Source organism: Musca domestica, unplaced genomic scaffold (genome assembly GCF_030504385.1).
Source record: "Musca domestica strain aabys unplaced genomic scaffold, Musca_domestica.polishedcontigs.V.1.1 210, whole genome shotgun sequence".
NCBI lineage: Eukaryota > Metazoa > Arthropoda > Insecta > Diptera > Muscidae > Musca > Musca domestica.
The window spans coordinates 369,863-385,750 of record NW_026712259.1 but is presented as its reverse complement, the minus strand read 5'-3'; the positions used below and the strand labels follow the sequence as shown (position 1 = coordinate 385,750).

Here is a 15,888-nt window from a genome sequence, read left to right as displayed (position 1 = left end):
ATGCCGATAATCATTAATCGACGAATTTCATATTTTTTTCTATTTTAAAAGTTCATCTTCGACAAGGAAAATGAACTTAATATGACTCTTTTAGCGGGATTTGGCTTTCATTCTTTGGGCTTTGGTAAGTAAATTATTTTTTAAATTACATTACCTGCACAACGGCATACTTATTCAACTTTTTTCTTCATTTGCAGATTTTGATATAGGTGGGAACTACTGCTAGCTTCCCGGATCGGTACTGTCGCCTGTGTTACAATTTTTCACTGGCCGTTTCCCAGCTGTTTCCAGGTCTTCTGGCAGTTTCCAGGACCTTTTCTGTGTCTGGAACCTCGGTGCCTCACTTGGCGATTCAAAAAAACGATTGTTGGGGATGCCCGCTCTTTTCTCGTTAAGTCGGATGGCATTGTCAAATTGTGGATTTATGCGCGGCGTTATTTCCCTAAATAAAACACACAAACTTAAAATCAACAAACTTACAGATTGTTTAGATTCCCCACAAAAATAAAACAATAAAACACACGAATAGTAACTGCCAACTGAATATTTCCTTATTTTATTTTTATTAAAAAAAAACTATCCCTCTTTTCCAAGATTTTCCCACAATTTCCCTGACATTTATTATTTACCTTTATCAGGTGTTCTACCTAACCACTTTTTTCCCCAGTTTTGTATTTTTGTCACACGTCTCTCGTGTTGTACAAAAAACAACATGAAACTTGGCATCACTTTTTCAAATTTCTCTTTTTTCGGATCTCTTTTCTGGTTGGCGTTCAGCACGTTCGGTGCATTAAATTGCACATTATAAAAACTCAGACTAGGAATGAATGCAACAAAACTTCACCACATTTCTGGGATTATCTTTGGGGAATAGTCCCGCCAATGTTCCAGCTAAAACTTCAGTCTTAAGTTTTTTATTAAAGTGACCCAGACCCATGTATTCCACCAATTATTGAAAGAAAATTTTTATAAAAAAACAACGTGAAGTTATTGCGTCATCTTCAGTTAGCTTTATGCGGTCTAAAACATCACAACTAATTGCATCGGTAAACAACAAATGAGCAAAGAATTTGCTTATATTCCGCAAACGATTTGTATCTAAACTATGCGTAGTCTGACAGATATCCTTGAAGATTTCTTCGAATGGTTCTATATAAGACTTGGTGGGTTAGAAGGCCATAGAACTTCTCATAGGTTCATTGTTCAGCGCAGCAATCTAACAACATGTGGCAAAACTCATTTTCTTGACGAGTTTTCAATTGCATTTTCATTAATTTTTGGGCACATTCCTCATAATCCAAACTGGAATTTAAGGTAAGATATATTGTTCTTCTTAACGCAATCAGATTTAGTTTCGTTTCGTCAATAATGTCACCACTCGTGTATTTATCATTAACCTCATTTTTGCCCTTATCACAGTCAGATAATGCAGTTTCGGAATTACTACCCGAACCGAAGGAGTAAACGAGTGTTTCCAGAACGGCTTCTATAGGCGGATAGTTCTTTTTCTTTGGAGAGAGCAATCTTTAAGAGTTGACACAATTCATTAGTTATGCCACCTTAACCAATGGATATGAAAAGTTGATGTTTTGTGAAAGTTGATCCGATGATACTTCTTCGATACGATTCCCCGTCTCACCAACGTTCCATCTAAAACTTCAGCCGTAACTTTTTTATTAATCTGCTCCAAACCCATGTATTCGACCAATTCTTGAAAGAAGTACGACTTGAAGTTGTGGCGTCATCTTCATTTAGCTTTATGCAGTCTAAAACATCCCAACTAATGGCATCGGTCAACTACAAATGAGTAAAGAATTTGCTTACATTCTGCAAACGATTTGTATCTAAACAAAGCGTTTAGAATGGTTCTATATAAGACTTGTTAATTTTACAGAATCGGTGGGCCATACGAATCTGAAGCATGGCTACCCAAAATATCATTACTAAGTGCTTTATATTTTTCTTCATTGGTCTCGTACTGATCGTCAAAATTAAATGCGTCTAAAAATTAATAAATTTAATGACAAAAAAATAATTTATTAATTTCTATTAACTTACTCAATATAACTTTCGGGTATGTGACATTTTCCAACAATAGCAAATGAGTGAATTGAGCATATTCTTCTACCAATTCTAAGTACTCAATAATCGATTGATGGTCGTTAAAGCCATCTCTGCGCACTTGAAATAATACTTCAATCATATATTGTACACGTTTATCCAACTTGCCTTCATGCAAGATATTTTTAAGCAATTCAAAGACGCCTCCAACCCTCTCCGATGATACCTCTGTCAATTTCATACCACATTCCTTAAGAAATGTTAAGGCCACTTCAACATTATCATCAGTCGGTGATTAAATTAAGAGTGTTAGAATTTCCAGGACCAAAATTTCATGGGCCACCCTTTGATTAACCAAGTGGGCAATAAAATGCGAAGAAGACAAACAAACGGTCTTATCGTTACACCCAAATACCGTTTTGTTTTTTATTTTCCACCATTTTTTATTCTCATTTTGGTTCGAGCCCGAACTATTTGAAGGTTTTGACTTACTGCTGCTACCCTTTTAGTCATTCGCTTCTTGGTTTTTTTTTTCGCCTTTTTATTTTTACTTACAAATTTTTTAGTTTTTTCCTTTTTATTCGAAGGATTTTTATTCGTGGTGATCTTCTTATTTTTGCTTTTATGTTTTTTGAAACATTTGAAGAATTGTCGTCGGATGGTGCAGACAATTCCGATGATAGAGAACTTGATAATGAGGATGAGGGTACAGATTTCGCAACAATCTTTAGGAATTGAGCAATTTGCATGTATTCGGTTGTTGTTGTCTGCAAGCACCAAAGGAAAAGTTAAATTTCACGAGATGTTTTAGATGGAAAAGGGATCAGGGATGACGTAAATCCACATCAATCTCATAGTTTAGTCCTGCTCTTGAAGAACAGAGTGAAAAAATCCAGGTTATATCAGATTCCAACTTATTTTTTGAAGATGTCATACAAAAACAAATTCCTGATAAAAGAATATCGAGCTGCATTAATAAAGGAGGTTTACCTTAATGATATAAAGTATAAAATGAAAGAACCAAGTAAATTCAGTGAGGCCACTTCAAATCAATTAAGGAGAATACTACATGTGCATGGCAGAAATTGAATCTCCTCGTTTAGCTAAAACACCAAAGCTGCATACTAAAGATATCCAATAATTTCCTAACTTCGAAATACAAAGTATTCACATAATTCTCTAAATCTAGCATACAACAGGACATCCAAGTAAGAGTAACTTCTGGATAATAAAATATATCTACGAGCAATTATTTGGTCTAGTAACCCATGCACAATCTGACATTGCAGCAAATGTGGCAATTTTTTCCTAAAGGTGGAAGGGCCAACAACAGAAGATTATAATGAAGTTAAACTTAGCTGTGTTGTGACAAATAATATTTTATGTCCATGCTGATTGTGCAGAGAAGAATGTTGATCGAAAATATCATACCGGTTATGTTTTTTATCTGAACCGAGGAATAAGGAACACTACATCAAATCAATATTTGTCGTCTGCAGATTCAGAATATATAGCTTTGGTTGAAGAATGTAAAGAGGCGAAGTGGATAAATGGTTGTGACATTACTCCTATCATAATTTACGAAGACAATCAAAGTTGTATCAGTGTGGTTTCAATGAGAAATTCAATATAAAATCGAAAGATTATTATATACAAAATGTTGTACATCCCCAGTATTGAAAAAGGTATGGGTACACAACAAAGTTCTGTCACTTTGAACCTGAAATGATATTTGTCGAACATAGTTTTGAATTATCCTCAATTCAGAGATTCCCGTCCAGTTATTTTTTTTTTTCATAAAAGCAAATTTATACTCTAAACTTTTCGCTTAGAATATTAAGGTTGACTGCATAACTAGGGGTCCCATCTCAAAAATTTTTATGTATATCGTACCGATTGTTCTTTGTGCGTCACCCTCATCAAGTGATTTACTTGTCGTAGGATTCATTTATGTACCTGTAAATATAGAGTTGTTCTAATGACCGGTGTAATATAAGGATATAACGTTATATGGGTATGGTATACAGAAAATAAATGAGCGCGTCTATACAGTTATGACTGCTGAAACGAATACATGTGTTCAATTTCAGGTGTGGCCGAAAAACGCAAAAAGTGAAATAGAGAAAAAAAAAGCTAACCAACCAAACGCTAAACGGTTTAAACTTAAATTAACTGAGAAAAAAAAAAGAACAGCAACTGAAGAACTAAGGAAAAAATTAAATAAACTGTGAAAAAGAAAAGAAAACAAAAAAAGTGAAATGGAAAACTTAAAAACCCATCTACGGCAAATGGGAATAGAATTCCCCGAACAGCAACGGCCCTGCAGCTACGTAGATTGTTGGCGGAAGTGATTGGCGCTGATGCAGCACAGCTGCGGCCATTGCACGAATTTGACGAATTTGACAAGGTAACGACGGTTGTGGGCTATGAAGAGGCAGAAAAATTTATTTTTGCTCGCCGCATGTTGGACGGCAGTGCGAAATTGTTCCTGCGTGGCACATAAGCGGACAATTGGCAACAGTTGAAATGCGAATTGCGCACCGAGTTCCAAAAGAGAATTGGGGCAAAAGACATACTGCGGAAGTTGGATATCCGCAAATGGAGGAGAGGTGAAGAGAGCTTGCACCGATATGTCCTGTCGATGCAAGAAATTGGCGCGGATGCTCCCATAACGTAAACGGAACTAGTCGAATACATTGTTGAGGGCATGCAGGACAAATCGGTGGCAGCGCTAATATTCCTGAGTGCAACGACGGTAGCCGACGTCAAAAAACTAATACCAAAATACGAGAAAATGGTTGCAGAGAGAGGCCAGCGCCAGGTGAAAAGTGCAACGACGGTGCGCTGCTACAACTGCCAAGGCATGGGGCATTGCGAATGTATGCAAAAGACCCCAACGACAAATGGGGGCATGCTTAAAAGCGGACGCGTGGGACACATGAAAATAAACTGTACACTACGAACAGCAGCAGCAGCGGTGGAAGGGGAGGAGCTTAACTGGAATGTACAAGTAAGAGTAGCTTTGGGTCCAAATCCGTCACGGTCTAGTTCTCGTTTTATTTCTTTTTTGGTTATTGCTTTATCAATCGGTCAATGATTAGGTAGTTGTGGCCCAAATATAAAGTGAAGGAAGTAGAAGTGCCTATTCTGAGAGGGTTAAGCGGCGAAAGACTGAGGGTGTGCGGACAAATTGAAGCTGCAGTAGAATTTTGTGGTAGAATAAGAAAAATTAATTTTGCTCCATGTACATTGATACTCGGAAGAAATTTCATTAGACTGTTTTCTGTTGTTTTGTATGTAAAAGGGGCCCGTCCTCAGAAGGAACACCGGAAAAAACTTTGTTGATTTACTTTTAAATATGAATTTCGAAAATGAAATAAAACAAAATGAATTAAATGGTAGAACTGAATCGGATGTGTGTTGTGTCCTCTCAAGGGTTGATGAGGGGGTGGGTAGCAAAGATAAATTAGAGATAAGGGAGAAATGAAAGAAAAGAGAATATAAAAGTGGAAGTGCCACAAGCGATGTATGTGGATACCATAGATGATAAAGAGAGTTGGGATATAAACCCACAGCTGAATATACAGGAGAAAAATAACATGCAACAATTAATTCAAAGGAAACATTTTGAGAAAATAAAAGATGAACTAAGGGCATCAGACTTCAAAGCCTCGATTTTAGTAAACTCAGGTAGCACAACATATAAATTATAGAAGACCTGTTGCGAAAGGAAATCATACGTCCACGTAGTTCCCCATATGCATCCCCTATAGTGTTGGCAAAAAAGAAGTACGGGAAAACGAGCGGGAAGTGAGGGACAATTACCCCCTCCCCCCTAATCGAAGACTGCCTGGAATAAATAAGGGGAAAGTCTTGGTTTACAATAATGGATTTAAAGCCCGTTCTTTAACATGTTAGACTAGAAGAAGACTCGATTAAGTATACGCCGTTCGTGGTACCAAACGGTCAATACGAGTTCATGCGACTGCCGTTCGGATTAAGCTACGTCGTATGGAACACAATACCGACGAAAATATAAAACAGCTGATGAAGTTGTTTACTTTTTACTCATTTGTTGACTACAATGAATTATACAAGAACACATAATTATTTACGTTCTCTATTATAATTTCACTTATGTCCATCTTCTCTATTATAAATTCACTGATATCCATCTTCACTCAGGCGCAAGTACACAAATAAATAAACAAATTAATTAAGTTTTTTTTATACGAGTAACAGATTGTAGAGTGACCATAACAAATTTTAAAGTAAAAAGTAACTTTATTTACTAAAACACATAAAATTCGTACAAGTATGGCCACCTTGTACTGTTTTGTTCGCCGGTCGCCGGCGTATGAAATAGAAATAAAGCTAATTGAGTTCGCGGCGACCGACGAAATTTTCGCCGGTGCCGTGATTGTGTGCACTTCCATATACACATATGTGTTTTATTTTTGACGACGAACATACGCCGCGAAAAAATTCGTCGTTCGCTCCAATTGTGTTCCTAGCATAACCCCGTGTGACCGGGGCGGTCACAACTGTCAGGTTGGCCGAGCTGTAGTCGAAAATAAATATGAACACACCCATTGTAAATAAAACACAATTATCGAAAGCAATAAGTACGATAAAACACAACCATGTATTAACAATCGATTGTAAAACTAGGCAATAAGCAAGGTAGGTAACCGCATCGGCGAATTGCTACAACAAAGCAACTTTTGTGGTACCCTCAAATGTCAAAATTGGCATCTAAGGCGAAAAACATAGATTCGCCATGATATTTAAAGGTTGCAGCAAATTTGTTTCAACCAATCAGAAACGAGGTGTTTGTTTACATTTTATTTTGTGTGCCTCTCGTCGTAAACGAACGTCGCAATAAAGTTGTTATTGTAAAACAAATAAGAATAAAATAAGTATTAATTGTAGTATTGCGATATTTTTTAAAACCAAGAAACTTATAATAACTATATTTTACCGGTTTAAACCGAACATTTTCCGGATCTGCAAATGGCAAGAGTCAAATTCTTGCACTACTTCCCGTGATGTGCTTTGGGAATCTTAGATGTTGAGGCTAACTTAATTCTTAAAACTGCACTCCATTCTAACCTCCTTCCTTCATTTTCTTTTAATTTTTTACTGGTTTCACTCTAAACTTGCTCTTAAATTATTTGAAATATTATAAAAAGGTACTTTTAGGGAAGACAACATAAACAAATTTGTTGTTGCATTCATGTAGGGCGAATTCTTCATTACAACAATTTGTTTTGACATTTAATGGTGCCCTCAGCTGGGCTGATGCGATTACCTAGTACATCTACCTTGGCAATAAGTATACAGAAAATAAATGAGCTCGTCATTATAGTTATGACTGCTGAAACGAATACATGTGTACAATAGTTTGTTGTGTGATAACACACAAAATTAAACTTGCGATGAAACTTCATGCATAATATATAGGAATTTGTTACAAAAAATAATAAAATAGCTATGACATAAAAAGGAAATAAAAACACATGTAAGTGTTTGATAGCAAAAATTAGGGCTTAATTCTAGTTTAGTAAAAACTCTTCAAATTTTTCGAATTTTTTTCCAGTGGTAGGTATTTTTACCCTGATCCCGGAACCCTGATTCTTGGGGGACGGACCTGGGACCGCCGATTTTTGACCCGAAAGTCCGGGTTCAAGACGCCGACTAGACCCGGATCCAATTACCCGATATAGATATCGTTTGAAAGCTTATGAAAATACCTACCTACCTATCTAACAAGTGGTCACATGATGGGGTAAGATGTTACGGTTCGGAAGTTATAGTGTATAATCACGATTTTTTGTCCCGGATTTTTTATAAAACCTCCAAAGGTCAACAAACGGTCCATTATGGGTGACAACAAAATTAATGCCAAATTATAGCTTACACTCTTACCTTTCCAAAATGCTACAATTTGTGCTAATACATTTACTGAGTCCAGAGATATGGGTCTCTCCATCCCCATAACCCGATTCTAACCAGTTCATTAAAACTATGTTTTCAATAAAAAAAGGTATATTTCGCGCAAGCATGAAATTCAGAAATCTTTGGTTCGCGTTAGCCGTTGTAGGACATACCCAGAGGAGAAAATCTCAAGCCCCGGAAAAGGGCCGGCTACTTATAAAAGGTATCCTATTTAGAAAACTTTAGTTCGCGGAGAAGGAGAAAATCTCAAGCACCGGCCGAAGGCCGGCTATTTTCAAAAAGTGCCGAATTTAGAAACCTTTTTTCGCGTTAGCCGGTGTCGGACATACCCAGAGGAGAAAATCCCAAGCCCCGGCCGAAGGCCGGCTATTTACAAAAAGTGCCAAATTTAGAAAACTTTTGTTATTCCGACGACTGCAACGCGACATAAACCATTTTTTATACCCTACACCACATAGTGGTAAGGGTATTATGTATTTGTGCATTTGTTTGTAACATGGAGAAGGAAGCGAGATAGACCCATAGTTACTTTTGAGGATATCCATAGAATCACTTTCTGAGTTGATTTATGCATGTCAGTCCGTCTGTCCGTCCGTCTGTCCATGTATTCTTGTGAACAAAATGCAGGTCGCATTTATTATCCGATTGAGATGAGATTTTGCACATATCATTTGTTTGACCCAAGGACGAACCCTATTGAAATTGGAAATAATCGGTCAAATTTTAGATATAGCTCCCATATATGTTCGTCCGATTTGCCTTTAATTGTGCACCAAACGTGTAATATCAAGCCGAAAATTATGGAATTTTGCACATACAACCAAATTACGCCTTAAAATAAGTATGCCAAATTTGATCGAAATCGGTTCAGATATAGCTATAGCTCCCATATATATTGCTCATCCGATTTGTTATTTTTGTCCTCCGCAGCCGTAATATGCACTCTGTAACAACAAAATTTGGGGAAATATATCAAATATAGCTCAGAAATACATTTGCTAAATTGTATCGAGATCGGTTCCGATTTGGATATATATCCCATATATAACTTTGTCCGATTTACCTTTTATTGTGCACCAAACTTCTAATAATGGCTCAAATGGGATGAAATTTGGCACTTACGACCGAATTGAGTCTAGAAGCTAGTATGCCAAATTTGATGAAGATCGGTTCAGATATAACTATAGCTCCCATATATATTGTTCATCCGATTTGTATTATTTGTTACCCACAGCCGTAATATGCACTCCGTAACAACAATATTCAGAGAAATATATCAAATTAGGCCTGAAAATAAGTATGCCAAATTTGATCGAAATCGGTTCAGATATAGCTCCCATATATATTGTTCATCCGATTTGTTATTTTTGTCCTCCGCGGCCGTAATATTCACTCTGTAACAACAATATTTGGGGAAATATATCAAATGCAGCTCAGAAATATCTTTGCCAAATTTTATCGAGATCTTTATCCGATTTCAAATTAATTGTGCACCAAATGGGCAATACAAGTCCGAATTTAAAAGACACAAATGCTTCGGTGTATTTGCTCCTTTGAACTTTAAATTATAATTATAATCATAGCGTGTATGATTGAATTCTCCCATAAAAACTTTTCATTGTTATGTGGAGCTCTACTAAATTATCAAAGTGGTGTAGGGTATCAAAAAGTCGGCCCCGCCGACCGGTTAGAATCGGGTTATGCGGATGGAAAGACCCACATCTCTGGACCCGGAAACGGTATTAGCACAAATTGTAGCATTTTGGATAGGTAAGAGTGTCAGCTATAATTTGGAAACAATTTGGTTGACTTTTTGGGGGTTTCATAAAAAATCCGGGTCCAAAAAACCGTTTTTCATTCTCATTTTGGTTCGAGGCAGAACTATTTAAAGATTTTGATTCACTGATGCTACTTTCAGAAGAAGAAATGTCCTTTTCAGTCATTCGCTTCTTAGTATTTTTGTTTGAGGCTTTCTTATTTTTACTTAATTTTTTTTTTGTTTTTTTCCCTTTTATTCGAAGGATTTTTCTTTTTGGTCATCTTCTTATTTTTGCCTTTATGTTTTTCCTTACTTTCTGAATCATTTGAAGATTCCGACGACGAATAAGACGTTGGTGCAAACAATTCCGAAGATAAACTATCTGAAGATATTAATTCGTTGCTGCTACTTTCGCTTTTCAAAAAATTATCTTTTAAGAAGAGTTGTCTTTGTCAGTCCTTCGCTTTATAGTTTATTCTTAGCGGCTATTTTATTTTTACCTACAAATTTTTTAGTTTTTTCCTTTTTTTTTTTTTGAAGAATTTTCTTTTTGGTCATTTTCTTATTTTTGCCTTTATGTTTTTTCTTATTTTCTGAATCACTTGAAGAATCGTCGTCGGATGGTGCAGACAATTCCGATGATAAAGAACTTGATGATGAGGACGAGGGTGCAGATTTCGGAGCAATCTTTAGGAGTTGAACCAATTCATTAGTTATTCCGCCCAAACCAATTGATGTGAAAAAAGTTAATGGAGAAGCGTATATTTCTGGGATTATCTTTGGGGAATAGTCCCGCCAAAGTTCCAGCTAAAACTTTAGTATTAAGTTTTTTTATTAAAGTGATACAGACCCATGTATTCGACCAATTCTTGAAAGAAAATTTTTATAAAAATACAACGTGATGTTATTGCGTAATCTTCAGTTAGCTTTATGCAGTCTAAAACATCACAACTAATTGCATCGGTAAACAACAAATGAGCAAAGAATTTGCTTATATTCCGCAAACGATTTGTATCTAAACAATGCATAGTCTGACAGACATCCTTGAAGATTTCTTTGAATGGTTCCATATAAGACTTGTTAATTTTACAAAATCGGTGAGCTAAAAGGCCATAGAACTTCTCATAGGTTCTTTGTTCAGCGCAGCAATCTAACAATATTTGGCAAAACTCATTTTGTTGACAAGTTTTCAATTGCATTTTCATTAATTTTGGGCACATTCCTCATAATCCAAATTGGAATTTAAGGTAAGATAAATTGTTCTTCTTAACGCAATCAGATTTGGTTTCGTTTCATCAATAATGTCACCACTCGTGTATTTATCATTAACCTCATTTTTCACCTTATCACAGTCAGATAATGCAGTTTCGGAATTACTACCCGAACCGAAGGAGCCATCCGAATCTGAAGCATGGCTACCCAAAATATCCTTACTAAGTGCTTTATATTTCTCTTCATTGGTCTCGTACGGATCGTCGAATTTATATTCGTCTAAAAATTAATAAATTTAATGACAAAAAAAAAATTTATTAATTTCTATTAACTAACTCAATATATCTTTCGGGTATGTGACATCTTCCAACAATAGCAAATGAGTGAATTGAGCATATTCTTCTACCAATTCTAATGACTCAATAATCGATTGATGGTCATTAAAGCCATCTCTGCGTACTTGAAATAAAACTTCAATCATATAATATACACGTTTATCCAACTTGCCTTCATGCAAGATATTTTTAAGCAATTCAAAAATGCTCCCAGTGGTAGGTATTTTTACCCTGATCCCGGAACCCTGATTCTTGGGGGACGGACCTGGGACCGCCGATTTTTGACCCGAAAGTCCGGGTTCAAGACGCCGACTAGACCCGGATCCAATTACCTGATATAGATATCGTTTGAAAGCTTATGAAAATACCTACCTACCTATCTAACAAGTGGTCACATGATGGGGTAAGATGTTACGGTTCGGAAGTTATAGTGTATAATCACGATTTTTTGTCCCGGATTTTTTATAAAACCTCCAAAAGGTCAACAAACGGTCCATTATGGGTGACAACAAAATTAATGCCAAATTATAGCTGACACTCTTACCTTTCCAAAATGCTACAATTTGTGCTAATACCTTTACTGAGTCCAGAGATATGGGTCTCTCCATCCCCATAACCCGATTCTAACCAGTTCATTAAAACTATGTTTTCAATAAAAAAAGGTATATTTCGCGCAAGCATGAAATTCAGAAATCTTTGGTTCGCGTTAGCCGTTGTAGGACATACCCAGAGGAGAAAATCTCAAGCCCCGGAAAAGGGCCGGCTACTTATAAAAGGTATCCTATTTAGAAAACTTTAGTTCGCGGAGAAGGAGAAAATCTCAAGCACCGGCCGAAGGCCGGCTATTTTCAAAAAGTGCCGAATTTAGAAACCTTTTTTCGCGTTAGCCGGTGTCGGACATACCCAGAGGAGAAAATCCCAAGCCCCGGCCGAAGGCCGGCTATTTACAAAAAGTGCCAAATTTAGAAAACTTTTGTTATTCCGACGACTGCAACGCGACATAAACCATTTTTTTATACCCTACACCACATAGTGGTAAGGGTATTATGTATTTGTGCATTTGTTTGTAACATGGAGAAGGAAGCGAGATAGACCCATAGTTACTTTTGAGGATATCCATAGAATCACTTTCTGAGTTGATTTATGCATGTCAGTCCGTCTGTCCGTCCGTCCGTTCCAAATTTGATCGAAATCGGTTCAGATATAGCTATAGCTCCCATATATATTGCTCATCCGATTTGTTATTTTTGTCCTCCGCAGCCGTAATATGCACTCTGTAACAACAAAATTTGGGGAAATATATCAAATATAGCTCAGAAATACATTTGCTAAATTGTATCGAGATCGGTTCCGATTTGGATATATATCCCATATATAACTTTGTCCGATTTACTTTTTATTGTGCACCAAACGTCTAATAATGGCTCAAATGGGATGAAATTTGGCACTTACGACCGAATTGAGTCTAGAAGCTAGTATGCCAAATTTGATGAAGATCGGTTCAGGTATAGCTATAGCTCCCATATATATTGTTCATCCGATTTGTATTATTTGTTACCCACAGCCGATTTGTTATTTTTGTCCTCCGCGGCCGTAATATTCACTCTGTAACAACAATATTTGGGGAAATATATCAAATGCAGCTCAGAAATATCTTTGACAAATTTTATCGAGATCTTTATCCGATTTCAAATTAATTGTGCACCAAATGGGCAATACAAGTCCGAATTTAAAAGACACAAATGCTTCGGTATATTTGCTCCTTTGAACTTTAAATTATAATTATAATCATAGCGTGTATGATTGAATTCTCCCATAAAAACTTTTCATTGTTATGTGGAGCCCTACTAAATTATCAAAGTGGTGTAGGGTATCAAAAAGTCGGCCCGCCGACCGGTTAGAATCGGGTTATGCGGATGGAAAGACCCACATCTCTGGACCCGGAAACGGTATTAGCACAAATTGTAGCATTTTGGATAGGTAAGAGTGTCGGCTATAATTTGGAAACAATTTTGTTGACTTTTTGGGGGTTTCATAAAAAATCCGGGTCCAAAAAACCGTTTTTCATTCTCATTTTGGTTCGAGGCAGAACTATTTAAAGATTTTGATTCACTGATGCTACTTTCAGAAGAAGAAATGTCCTTTTCAGTCATTCGCTTCTTAGTATTTTTGTTTGAGGCTTTCTTATTTTTACTTAATTTTTTTTTTTTTTTTTTCCCTTTTATTCGAAGGATTTTTCTTTTTGGTCATCTTCTTATTTTTGCCTTTATGTTTTTCCTTACTTTCTGAATCATTTGAAGATTCCGACGAAGAATAAGACGTTGGTGCAAACAATTCCGAAGATAAACTATCTAAAGATATTGATTCGTTGCTGCTACTTTCGCTTTTCAAAAAATTATCTTTTAAGAAGAGTTGTCTTTGTCAGTCCTTCGCTTTATAGTTTTATTCTTAGCGGCTATTTTATTTTTACCTACAAATTTTTTATTTTTTTTCCTTTTTTTTTTGAAGGATTTTACTTTTTGGTCATTTTCTTATTTTTGCCTTTATGTTTTTTCTTATTTTCTGAATCACTTGAAGAATCGTCGTCGGATGGTGCAGACAATTCCGATGATAAAGAACTTGATGATGAGGACGAGGGTGCAGATTTCGGAGCAATCTTTAGGAGTTGAACCAATTCATTAGTTATTCCGCCCAAACCAATTGATGTGAAAAAAGTTAATGGAGAAGCGTATATTTCTGGGATTATCTTTGGGGAATAGTCCCGCCAAAGTTCCAGCTAAAACTTTAGTATTAAGTTTTTTTATTAAAGTGATACAGACCCATGTATTCGACCAATTCTTGAAAGAAAATTTTTATAAAAATACAACGTGATGTTATTGCGTAATCTTCAGTTAGCTTTATGCAGTCTAAAACATCACAACTAATTGCATCGGTAAACAACAAATGAGCAAAGAATTTGCTTATATTCCGCAAACGATTTGTATCTAAACAATGCGTAGTCTGACAGATATCCTTGAAGATTTCTTTGAATGGTTCTATATAAGACTTGTTAATTTTACAAAATCGGTGAGCAAAAAGGCCATAGAACTTCTCATAGGTTCTTTGTTCAGCGCAGCAATCTAACAATATTTGGCAAAACTCATTTTGTTGACAAGTTTTCAATTGCATTTTCATTAATTTTTGGGCACATTCCTCATAATCCAAACTGGAATTTAAGGTAAGATAAATTGTTCTTCTTAACGCAATCAGATTTGGTTTCGTTTCATCAATAATGTCACCACTCGTGTATTTATCATTAACCTCATTTTTGACCTTATCACAGTCAGATAATGCAGTTTCGGAATTACTACCCGAACCGAAGGAGCCATCCGAATCTGAAGCATGGCTACCCAAAATATCCTTACTAAGTGCTTTATATTTCTCTTCATTGGTCTCGTACGGATCGTCGAATTTAAATTCGTCTAAAAATTAATAAATTTAATGACAAAAAAAAAATAATTTATTAATTTCTATTAACTAACTCAATATATCTATCGGGTATGTGACATCTTCCAACAATAGCAAATGAGTGAATTGAGCATATTCTTCTACCAATTCTAAGGACTCAATAATCGATTGATGGTCATTAAAGCCATCTCTGCGTACTTGAAATAAAACTTCAATCATATAATATACACGTTTATCCAACTTGCCTTGATGCAAGATATTTTTAAGCAATTCAAAAATGCTCCCAACCCTATCCGATGATACCTCTGTCAATTTCATACCACATTCCTTAAGAAATGTTATGGCCACTTCAACATTATCATCAGTCGGCGATTCAATTAAGAGTGTTAGAATTTCTAGGCCCAAAATTTCATGGGCCACCCTTTGATTAACCAAGTGGGCAATAAAATGTGAAGAAGACAAACAAACGGTCTTACCGTTACACCCAAATGCTTGATATGCAGCCGATTATTTGTCCGTAATTTCTGCTTGTATCATACGCAATTTTTCGGGTGGCAAACAAGCACCGCCTGTACGTGATGTTAGTATATCTAGACTTTTCCTTTGACGTTTTGTTATCTTGGCCTCGAGTTCTGCTACAGTACCATTATCGTTTCCCTTTCCCTTTTTTATATCGCCAGATACTTTCTTATTGTTCTTGAATAATTCATCTTCATCTCTTCTTTCGATTGGCTCAGATCGGCGTAACGCTATCCTTTCATAATCTGACGACATCGAACGACGTCGTTCATGTCGTCTTTCTTGTGAACAAATTCGTCGTGGAGTTCTTGATGGAAGCTTCTTTTCCGGCCTTCGAAATCGACTGTGAGATCTAGTACGGCTTCTGCTAGATCCTATTCTTCGTCTTAGTCGATTGTCCTTGTCCCTGGAGACAGACCTTTTGGTCGTAGAAGAATCACGGCCGTGTCCAAAGGAAGTTCTTCGATTTCTTAATACACTTTTTTTATATCTTGATAGACTTTTTTCTACTGAATGAGTTCGGCTAATGTGTAATATAATAACTTAAACGTGTGTTTCTAGAACGGCTTCTAAAGGCGGACAGTTGTTTTTCTTTGG

The 15,888-nt window shown here is 36.3% G+C and overlaps 1 long non-coding RNA gene and 2 pseudogenes across 1 annotated transcript; 1 reads left to right on the top strand and 2 right to left on the bottom strand.

Annotated features, from left to right (window-relative positions):
* Window positions 1-14: 14 nt before the first annotated feature.
* Window positions 15-544, top strand: LOC131802498 (uncharacterized). The gene is made up of 2 exons (XR_009342248.1): window positions 15-124; window positions 198-544. It is a non-coding gene; the product is annotated as an uncharacterized LOC131802498 (long non-coding RNA).
* A 9,699-nt stretch (window positions 545-10,243) lies between these two features.
* Window positions 10,244-13,296, bottom strand: LOC131802519 (male determiner protein Mdmd(III)-like; annotated as a pseudogene).
* Window positions 13,297-13,708: 412 nt separating this feature from the next.
* On the bottom strand, window positions 13,709-15,216 carry LOC131802545 (male determiner protein Mdmd(III)-like; annotated as a pseudogene).
* Between the last annotated feature and the right edge of the window lie 672 nt (window positions 15,217-15,888).